This window comes from Tachyglossus aculeatus, unplaced genomic scaffold (assembly GCF_015852505.1).
Source record: "Tachyglossus aculeatus isolate mTacAcu1 unplaced genomic scaffold, mTacAcu1.pri scaffold_164_arrow_ctg1, whole genome shotgun sequence".
Lineage (NCBI taxonomy): Eukaryota > Metazoa > Chordata > Mammalia > Monotremata > Tachyglossidae > Tachyglossus > Tachyglossus aculeatus.
In genome coordinates, this window is record NW_024044887.1 from 213,523 (window position 1) to 225,344 (window position 11,822).

Sequence of the window (11,822 nt, forward strand, 5' to 3'; positions counted from 1 at the left end):
ACGACCTTGTGGGAGGGTGCGGTGAATACCTGCTGACTCACTAGCATGGAAATATATCTGGAGTCTACCTGGAATCCTATCTCAGTCAATAGTTTTTATTAAGTGCTTTTTGGTGCTGAGCACTGTACTAAGCACTGGGAAGTGCACAATATAATAGAGTAGGTTCATTCATTCATTCAGACGTATTTCTTGAGCACTTACCATGTGCAGAGCACTATACTAAACACTTGGAAAGTACAATTCAGCAACAGACAAACGTAGGTAGGCATGATTCCTTCTCTTAAGGGGTTTATAGTCTAGTAGGAGAGACAAGCATTAAAAGAAACTACAGGTAGGGGAAGCAGCAAAGTATAAGGCTACGGACAAAGTGCTGTGCGACTGGGGGTGGGGTGAATATAAAAGTTCTTAAAGGATTCAGACCCGTAATGCTTGGAACAATCAATAAATAAATGATACTTATTGAGCACTTATTACATGCAGAGCACTGTACTATGTGCTTGGAAAACTACAGCGCAACATGACCACTGCCCTCAAGGAGTTATGCCACTTGTCAGGTTTGGGACTGTGGGCAATTCACTTAACTTCTCTGTGCCTCAGTTACCTCATCTGTAAAAAGGTGGATTAAAACTGTGAGCCCCACGTGGGACAACCTGATTACCTTGCATCTACTCCATCACTTAGAAGAGTGCTTAGCACATAGTAATCGCTTAACTAATACCATTAAACAAAAGGAGCTAACATACTAGTTGGGGAGACAGGCATTAAAATAAATTCCAAGTAGTGGAAGTGGCAGCAAATAAAGATATGGACGTAAGTGCTGTGTGTCTGGGAGTGGAGTGAGAAAAAAGTTCTTATAGAATACTGATTCAAGTGTATAAATGACATAAAGAGAAGGCCAGTAGAGTGGGGAAATGAGAGTACAATCAGAGGAGGCTACTTGGAGGAGATGTGATTTAGTAGGGTTTTTGAAGATGGTGTGCATAGGAGTGCCACCACAGTAGCTGCATGGCCTGTTGGAAAACCACAAACCTGGGAGTCAGAGGACCTCTGTTTTAACCTGACTCTGCCACTTACTTGCTGGGTGATCTTAGCAAGTCATTTAACCCCTATGGGCCCCAGTTTCCTCAGAGACAAAATGGGGATTAAGGACGACTGTTCTCCCTCCTACTTAGATTGTGAGGTGCCGGTTATCTTGTACCTACCACAGCACTAAAAACTGTGTTTGGTACATCTGTTAAGTGCTTAACAGATAGCCTAATTATTATTTTTTGCTGTAGTATCTGGGCCAAAATGCACTCCTGCCTCCTGTCACCCCATCGGATGATAAATTTTCTTGAGATTGGCTATAGCTCTTCTCCAGAAAACCCCCAACACTAATAGTAGACTCAGAAGATGCTCAGTTTGGGATGTTGACTTTGCACCATTCTTCACTCTCACAGGCAGCTCATGTCATCTCCCAGACCATGTCTAACATCACGACGGTGACAGAATTCCTCCTCCTGGGATTCTCCGACATCCGGGAGTTGCAGCTGATCCACATTACGCTGTTCCTTCTGGTCTATCTGGCAGCTCTGTTGGGGAATCTCCTCATCATTGCCGTCACCACCCTCGACCGGCAGTTCCACACTCCCATGTACTTCTTCCTCAAGAACCTGTCCGTCCTTGACCTCGGCTACATCTCCATCACAGTCCCCAAATCCGTGTTCAATTCCCTCACGAGTGCCAACTCCATCTCTCTGCTGGGCTGCGCTGCCCAGGTATTCTTCTTATTTTTATTCGGTGGATCAGAGTTGTCCCTGCTCACTGTGATGTCCCACGACCGCTATGTCGCCATCTGCCACCCCCTGCACTATGAGATCATCATGGCCCACGAGGCCTGTGTACGCATGTTGGCGGCCTCTTGGTTCAGCAGCTGTTTGAATGCTATCATGTACACAGCCAGCACCTTCTCTCTATCCTTCTGTGGCCCCAACACTATCCACCAATTCTTCTGCGATGGTCCCCAGTTGGTAAGACTTGCTTGTTCCACTGACCATGTCACAGGAAGATGTGAGTTTAGCTATCGGCATCTGCTTAGCTGCCCTCTGCTTCATGCTCATCGTGGGCTCCTACGCCCACATCTTCTCAGCTGTGCTGAGGATGCCATCGGCAGAGGGCCGCTCCAAAGCCTTCTCCACCTGTCTACCCCACCTGGTCGTCGTCACTCTGTACATCACGTCTGGCATGTCTGCCTGCCTAAAGCCAATATCAGACTCTCCCTCTGCACTGGACCTGCTGCTGTCTGTGTTCTATACTATGATACCCCCTACCTTTAATCCCCTCATCTATAGCCTGAGGAACCGGGACATGAAGGCAGCGATGGGAAGGCTGCTATTGTCAAAACATCTCACAAAGGAGAAACTATCTATCGGATAAAAGGTCCTTCTCCACGGACTGCCTTGATCATTCCTCTGACTTAACCAGTCTTCATTCCAGAATGGCTTTCCCTTCTCCTTTCTTCTACCTTCCCCTTATTTACACTGCCTCCCTCCCACTTCCCCCTTGTCTTTATTTCCCTCTCAAATGAAGGAGTCAGCAGTCAGTCTGAAGCACAAATGGAGGGTTTGGTGAAAAACTGGGAAAGAATTCTGAAGACATGAGATGGAGTGGGAAAATCTGGAATAGATCGCTTTCTGTTTGTTTTTGTTAGAGTGTAAACTCCTGGTGGGCAGATGATATATCTCTCCTTTACGTTTACCTTTCCAAATGGCTCATACTTTGCGTTGCGGCTAGTGGAACCTCAATAAATACCATTCCAAATAAATCGATGGTATTTATTAAGTGATTATTGTGTTAGGAGCACTGTACCAAGTGCTTGGGAAAGTACAGTATAATAGCATTTGTAGGCACAATCCCTTGCTCGGATAGCTTACAGTCTGAGTGGAATGAATCAAATTAAGAAGCTCCAGCTGCTCCCCCTTCTAGACTGTGAGCCCGCTGTTTGGTAGGGACCGTCTCTATATGTTGCCAACTTGTACTTCCCAAGCACTTAGTACAGTGCTCTGCACACAGTAAGTGCTCAATAAACATGATTGAATGAATGAATGAATAAATAAATGCTTGGGAGTGTATGGTATAATAGCATTGGTAGACACAATCCTTTGCTCGGACACCTTACAATCTTAGTGGAAAGAATCAAATTAAGAAGCTCCAACTGCTCTTACCCAGAAGAGAATTGAACAATCATTTAGTGGTATTTATAATAATAATAATAATAATGGCATTTGGTAAGCGCTTACTATGTGTGAAGCATTGTTCTAAGTGCTGGGAGGGATACAAGGTGATCAGGTTGTCCAACGTGGGGCTCACAGTCTTAATCCCCATTTTACAGATGAGGTAACTGAGGCCCAGAGAAATTAAGTGAATTGCCCAAGGTCACACAGCAGACATGTGGCAGAGCCGGGATTAGGACCCATGACCTCTGACTCCCAAGCCCATGCTCTTTCCACTGAGCCTGGCTGCTCTCATTTTAACAATTTAACAATTTTTCCAATTCTTCTTCTTCTGTTGCTTTCCAAACCTTGGGATATGATGACTGAACCTTTCCAATCCCTTAAAATCCCCTACAGTCCCCTACATTCCATGGAAACTGCCCTCTCAAAGGTCACAAATGACCTCCTGCTTGACAAATCCAACGGCTCATACTCAGTCCTAATCCTCCTAGACCTCTCAGCTGCCTTCGACACTGTGGATCACCCCCTTCTCCTCAACATGCTATCTGACCTTGGCTTCACAGACTCCGTCCTCTACTGGTTCTCCTCTTATCTCTCCGGTCATTCATTCTCAGTCTCTTTAGCAGGCTCCTCCTCCCCCTCTCATCCCCTTACTGTGGGGGTTCCCCAAGGTTCAGTGCTTGGTCCCCTTCTATTCTCGATCTACACGCATTCCCTTGGTGACCTCATTCACTCCCACGGCTTCAACTATCATCTCTACGCTGATGACACCCAGATCTACATCTCTGCCCCTGCTCTCTCCCCCTCTCTCCAGGCTCACATCTCCTCCTGCCTTCAGGACATCTCCATCTGGATGTCTGCCCGCCACCTAAAACTCAACATGTCCAAGACTGAACTCCTTGTCTTCCCTCCCAAACCCTGCCCTCTCCCTGACTTTCCCATCTCTGTTGACGGCACTACCATCCTTCCCGTCTCACAAGCCCGCAACCTTGGTGTCATCCACGACTCCGCTCTCTCATTCACCCCTCACATCCAAGCCGTCACCAAAACCTGCCAGTCTCAGCTCCGCAACATTGCCAAGATCCGCCCTTTCCTCTCCATCCATACCGCTACCCTGCTCGTTCAAGCTCTCATCCTATCCCGTCTGGACTACTGCATCAGCCTTCTCTCTGATCTCCCATCCTCGTGTCTCCCCTTCTCAAAAATCTCCAGTGCCTACCAATCAATCTGCGCATCAGGCAGAAACTCTTCACCCTGGGCTTCAAGGCTCTCCATCACATTGCCCCCTCCTACCTCACCTTCCTTTTCTCCTTCTACAGCCCACCCCGCACCCTCCACTCCTCTGCCGCTAATCTCCTCACCGTACCTCGTTCTCGCCTGTCCCGCCATCGACCCCCGGCCCACGTCATCCCCTGGGCCTGGAATGCCCTCCCTCTGCCCATCTGCCAAGCTAGCTCTCTTCCTCCCTTCAAGGCCCTACTGAGAGCTCACCTCCTCCAGGAGGCCTTCCCAGACTGAGCCCCTTCCTTCCTCTCCCCCTCGTCCCCCTCTCCATCCCCCCATCTTACCTCCTTCCCTTCCCCACAGCACCTGTATATATGTATATATGTTTGTACATATTTATTACTCTATTTATTTATTTATTTATTTTGCTTGTACATATCTATTCTATTTATTTTATTTTGTTAGTATGTTTGGTTTTGTTCTCTGTCTCCCCCTTTTAGACTGTGAGCCCACTGTTGGGTAGGGACTGTCTCTATATTTTGCCAACTTGTACTTCCCAAGCGCTTAGTACAGTGCTCTGCACACAGTAAGCACTCAATAAATATGACTGATTGATTGATTGATTAAAAGGAAACAATCACAAAGACAAAGTAGATATCCAGATCTGTACATAGGTATGATACCGAATAACGTATGTCTGCTTTTAGCCCCTTAGCCAGGCTAAGGCTTTATTGACTCCTTAATGTGTGCTGAGCAGTTACTAGTCACTTGGGGGAGTACAATCTGGGGTCTGAATCACATACTTCATGGCAGTTTATTAATTACAGGTGGTAAGATTGAGCTCCTGGAGGGCAGGGGTCGTGTTTCTGAAATATCTGGACATTGATAAACCCAACTATTCTCTCATTGCAATCGACCCTGCAATTTACCATTTCACCGTGCTGAATTTTCTAGCATGAGGAAATCCCGACTAGCACAAATCAGCCTCTGTCGTCCCCATGGCCCTACTGAGAATGTCATGTTAGAGTCTAGTTTTCCAATTCCAGTCCGTCCAGGTGTGAAAACGACAACTGTGTCATTTCTCAATTTCGTGACTGTGGTTGTCTTCTATTTACCTGTTTCTTCTTACTATTTGCTACCCTTGGCTTCCTCAGGTTCTAGCTCTGTGACAAAGTGGGGAGCCTTGGGCTGTTTCCTGTGGAGACAACAATGGTGCCCACCCTCCCCAGGTACCAAGGAGTCCAGCACCGAAAGCCTCTGCTGAAATGGGGCATCCCCGGGTTGCCACAGCAGTGTGTTCCCTGCTCCCTCCTTTTTCTCTTTCCAAGCCGCAGTCTGAGTTGAGCTCCTGTGCCCTGCAGCACACACGGAGAACCACGCTGTCTGCTGCTATCAAGGGATAAGTGAAGGGAGCAAGTCAGGGTACCATAGAAGGGAAAGGAAGAAGAGGAAAGGAGGGCTTAGTCTGGGAGTGGCCTATTGGAGGAGCTGTACCTTCAAAAAGGCTTGGAAGGCAGAGAGAGTAATTTTCTTTCTGATATGAGGAGGAAGGGCATTCCGGCCAGAGGTAGGACATGGACAAGAAGTTGGTAGTGAGATAGATGAGGTCAAGGTACAGTGAGAAGTTTAGCATTAAAGAAGTGAGGTGTGGGGGCTGGGTTGTAGTAGGGAAGTAACAAAGTCAGGTAGGAGGGGGCAAGGTGATTTAATACCTCTGGTGAGGAGTTTTGGTTTGATGCGGAGGTGGATAGGCAACCATTGGAGTTTCTTGAGGAGTGGGGAAACAAGAACTAAGCATTCTTGTAGAAAAATGATCTGGACAGCAGAGTAAAGTATGGACTGGAGTGAGGAGAGACAGGAGGCCGGGAGGTTAGCAAGGAGGCTGATAGAGTAATCAAGGCAGGGTAGGAGAAGTGATTGGATTAATGTGGTAGTAGTTTGGATGGAGAGGAAAGGGCAGATTGTAGTGATGTCAAGAAGGACGAATCGACAGGATTTAGTGATGGAATGGAATATTTGGGATGAATGAGAGAGAGGAGTCAAGGATAATACCAAGGTTTACTTGTCAGTAAAGAGGGGTTTGAAATACAGGCACAGTCACCTAGAGAGGTTCTCCATCTGGAAACTGTGTAGGAGGATGTCCTCATAAATCAATCAATAAATCTATCAATCTTACTAATTGATCATTTACTGTTGTCAGAACACCGTACTAAGCACTGGAAAAGTACAATAGAGTTAATAGACATGATCTGACCCCAAGGGGCTTTCAGTCTGGTAGGGAAGACTCCTTGCCGTGCTTTTGCCAGGCTTGTGTCTGCTGGGTCGGCTTCAAGATGCTGAAGTATCACGTTATCATGGTCAGTCTGAGACTGAGGAGAAGGCAGAACCAATTCCTCCCTGGTTGTGCCCTGGGAACAGCTCCATCTCTGAAACCAGGTGGCCTACCCCACTGGCCTGGATCTGCACTCTGGAGACACTTTGGGATTTGTACAGCTCCCACTTCTGGGACTTTGTGGTGGACGAGGCTGTGCCAGTCACAGAACAGTCCAGCCCCAGGAGACAATCTATGGTGCTTAAAATCAAAATGATTTTCCAGTTAGCCAACCTCCACAAGATGTGATCGATGCCCTGCAGACCCACAGTATAAGGAGAGCAGCAGGGGCAATTAGGCACGAACCCACCCCAGGTCAGTGAGTTCCTCCTGAAATGCATGGGGTTGATGAAGCACTCATTCCAAACACGATGCTAAAGGCTGAGCTAAACACAAGTTATCAATAAGATGTGGGAAGAGACCCCCCTCCGGTCCTCAGTAGGGGGAATGAGGGCTTGAGAGGGTAAGGCCTCTTGGAAGAGATGTGATTCTTATAAGTCTTTGAAGATAGGGAGAGTGATAGTCTGCCACATATTAACAGAGGTAGAGTCCCCGGATAGAGGCAGGATGTAGGCCAGTGGTCAGAGGTGAGGTAGACAAGATAGAGGTACACTGAGTAGGTTGGCAGTAGAGTAGTGATGCATGTGGTCTGGGTTGTAGTGAGTATTCAGCCAGGTAAGGTATGAGGGGCCGGGCCGATTGAGAATTTAAAAGCTGAGAGCAAGGCATCTCTATTTGATGTGGAAGTGGATGGGCAACCGCTGGAGATTTTTGAGGACTGGAGAGAACAATCAATTGATTAATCTATCAATCCTATTTACTAAACACTTACTGTGTTCAAAGGACTATACTAATCATTTGGGAGAGTACAATGCACCGATAAACAGACACATCCCCAGCCCACAACGAGCTTACAGTCTGGAGCGGAAGAAGACACTAATATAAATAAATAAATTACAGAAATGTACATAAGTGCTGTGGGGCTGATGAAGGGGTGAAGGAAGGGTACAAATCCAAGTGTAAGGGTGATGCCAAGGGGGTGGGAGAAGAGGAAATGAAAGCTTAGTTAAGGAAGACCTCTTAGATGCAATGTGCTTGTGATAAGACTTTGAAGGTGGGGAGAATGATCTGTCAGATATGAAGAGTAAGGGCACTCCAGGCCAGACGCATGATGTGGGTGAGAGGTTGGCAGTGAGGTAAATGAGTCTGAGGTGCAGTGAGTAGGTTGATGTTAGAGGAGTGAAATGTGCAGACTGGATTGTAGTAGGAAATCCGGCAGGTAAGGTAGGAGGGGGCAAGGCCATTGAGCGCTGGAAAGCCGACGGTAAAAGTTTCTGTTTGATGCGGAGGTTCATGAGAAACCACTGGAGGTTCCCGAGGAGTGGGGAGATGTGGACTGAACATTTTTCTAGAAAAGTGATCCGGTCAGCAGAGTGAAGTATGGACTGTAATGGGGAAAGCCAGGAGGCAGCAAGGTCAGCCAGCAGGCTGTTGCAGTCATCGAGTCAGACTGCAATAAGTGCTTGAATCAAAACAGCAGCAATTTGGATGGAGAGTTAAGGATGGGTTTCAGTGGTGTTGTGAAGTTAAAAGGAACAGGGTTTGTTGACATATTGAATATGTGGGTTAAATGAGAGAGATGTCGATGACAATGGCAAGAATACACACTTGTGACACAAGGAGGCTAGTGGTGTTGTCTTCAGTGATCCTAAAGACAGGGGGAGGACAGAATCTGGGGCCGAAGATGAGGAGTTCTGTTTTGAGCTTGTTCACTTTGAGGTGATAACAGGAAATCCAAATAGAAATGTCTTGAAAGCAAGAGTCAATACGAGACTGCTGAGAAGGACAGAGTCAGGGCTGGAGAGGTAAATTAGGGAATCATCCATGTAGAGGAGGCATTTGAAGTCATGGGAGCAAATGAATTGTGCAAGGGAGTGAGAGTATCTGTAGAATCCAAGGGATTCAGAACCAATCATTGAGGGACTCCCACATTTAGAGGGTGGGAGGCAGAGGAGCCTCTGAAAGAGATCACAAAGGGGCTGAAAACTAGGAGAGGACAGTGTCAGTGAAGCCGAGGTTGGGTAATTCATTCATTTATTCAATTGTATTTATTGAGCGCTTACTGTGTGCAGAGCACTGTCCCAAGCGCTTGGGAAGTACAAGTCGGCAACATAAAGAGACGGTCCATCCCCAATAACGGGCTCACAGTGTAGAAGGGGGAGACAGACAACAAAACAAAACATGTAGACAGGTGTCAAAATCGTCGGACTAAATAGAATTAAAGCTATATGCACACCATTAACAAAATAAATAGAATAATAAATATGTACAAGTAAAATAAATAGAGTAGTAAATCTCTACAAATATATATACAAGTGCTGTGGGGACTGGAAGCAGGTAGGGCAGGGGTGGGATGGGGAGGAGGAGAAGAAAAAGGGGTCTCAGTCTGGGAAGGCCTCCGGGAAGAGATGAGCTCTCAGTAGGGCTTTGAATGGAGAAAGAGAGCTAGTTTGGCGGATGTGTGGAGGGAGGGCATTCCATGCCGGGAGAAGGATGTGGGCCGGGGGTCGACAGCGGGACAGGCGAGAACGAGGTCCAGGGAGGAGTTTAGCGGCAGAGGAGTGGAGGGTGCAGGCTGGGCTGGAGAAAGAGAGAAGGGTGGTGAGGTAGGAGGGGGCGAGGGGATGGAGAGCCTTGAAGCCGAGAATGAGGAGTTTTTGCTTGATTCGTAGGTTGACAGACAGCCACTGGAGATTTTTGAGGAGGGGAGTAACATGCCTAGAGCGTTTCTGCACAGAGATGATCCGGGCAGCAGAGTGAAGTATCGACTGAAGTGGGGAGAGACAGGAGGATGGGAGATCAGAGAGGAGGCTGATGCAATAATCCAGTCGAGATAGTATGAGAGATTGAACCAGCAAGGTAGCGGTTTGGAAAGAGAGGAAAGGGTGGATCTTGGCGATGTTATGGGGGACGGGGATTCCTCGGCAGCTACGGGGCAGACGGTACGAGAGCGCTCCCCACCCGAACTGCCGGGGTTGAACACCCGGCTGATGCCCCTCTTCTGGATGACCTGAGGAGCCCAGCCATGTGCCTCACCGCTTCCCTTAGGCCCCACCGTAATATACCTACTGTTGCTGTTGTTGCTGCTGCTGATGCTGTTCCTTCTCCTTGATGACTTTCTCTTCCTCGCCTGACTTCTTCTCCTCCACTGCCAGCTTCTCAAAGAACTGGGGAATGGGAAGTGTTTATAATGTTTCCACAAGAAGTGGGTGGTTGACAGTGTTGAGGGCAACAGAGACATCAAGGATGATGAGGATGGAGGCCGTTGGATTGGGCAAAAGGAAAAACTGGTGACCTTAGAAAAGGCAATTTCAGCGGAGCAAAAGTGGCAGAAGCCAGATTGGAGTGAATCGAGGAAAGAATTTCAGGAGAAGCAGCAGACAATTTGCTCAAGGAGTTTGAAAAAGAATGGTAGGAGGAAGATAGGACAATAGCTGGAAGTAGTTGTGAGGACCAAGAGTGCTTTTTGGAAGATAGGGGATAGGTGAGCACGTGTGCAAGCAATGTGGAAGAAGCCACTGGCCAGTGAATGGTAGCAGATGGCGTCAGAAATACTAGTGGAGGGGGTAGATTTTGAGAGGAGGTTTACTCTTTACCATGATCCCTGTCAATGAAGGGCAATGGATGACCTCGTGGGAGGGTGCAGTGAATACCTGCTGACTCACTGGCATGGAAATATTTCTGGGTTCTACCCGCAATCGTATCTCAATCAATTGTATTTATTAAGTGTTTTTTGGTGCAGAGCACTGTACTAAGCACTGGAAAGAGCACAATACAACGGAGCTGGTAGACATGGCCCCTTCCCTTAAGGGGTTTATAGACTAGCAAGAGAGACAAGCATTAAAATAAGTTAGAGACAGAGGATGCAGCACAGTACAAGGCTTTGGACAAAGTGCTGTGCGACTGGGAGTGGGGTGAATATCAAAGTTCTTAAAGGAAACAGACCCTAATGCTTAGATCAATCAATAAAGAGATGGTATTAGTGAGCACTGACTACATGCAGAGCACTGTACTAAGTGCTTGGAAAATTACAGCGCGTATGACCCCTGTGCTCAAGGAGCTCTGCCACTTGTCAGCTTTGTGACTTTGGACAAGTCACTTAACTTCTCTGTACCTCATCTGTAAAAGAGAGGATTAAAACTGTGAACCCCCCGTGGAACAACCTGATTACCTTGCATCTACCCCAGTGCTTAGAACAGCGCTTGGCACATAGTAATTGCTTAACACCTACCTTTAAAAAAAGAGTAGCTCACATACTAGCTGGGGAGACAGGCATTCAAATAAATTACAAGTAGTGGAAGTGGCAGCAAATAAAGCTATGGACATAAGTGCTGTGTGTCTGTAGGGGGAGTGAGAAAAAACTGTTCTCAAAGGGTACTGATTCAAGTGTATAGATGAAATAGAAGAGAAGTCCAATAGAGTGGGGAAATGAGAGTATAATCAGAGGAGGCTACTTGGAGGAGATGTGATTTAGTATGGTTTTTGAAGATGGTGTGAGTAGGGGTATCACTGCAGTAGCTGCATGGCCTAATGGAAAGACTACAAGGCTGGGAGTCAGAGGACCTTGGTTTGAACATAACTCTGCCACTTGCCTGCTGAGTAATCTTTAAGAGATCTTTCAGAGAAGCAGCATGGCTCAGTGAGAAGAGCAGGGGCTTGGGAGTCAGAGGTCACGGGTTCTAATCCACTTGTCAACTGTGTGACTTTGGGCAAGTCACTTAACTTCTCTGTGCCTCAGTTACCTCATCTGTAAAATGGGGATTAAAAGTGTGAGCCCCACGTGGGACAACCTGAATACCTTGTACGCCCCCAGCTCTTAGAACACATAGTAAACCTGGCACATAGTAAACGCTTAACAAATACCATCATCATCATCATCTTTACAAGTCATTTAACCTCTCTGGGCCCCAGTTTCCTCACCTGTAAAATGGGCATTAAGAACTGTTCTCCCTCCT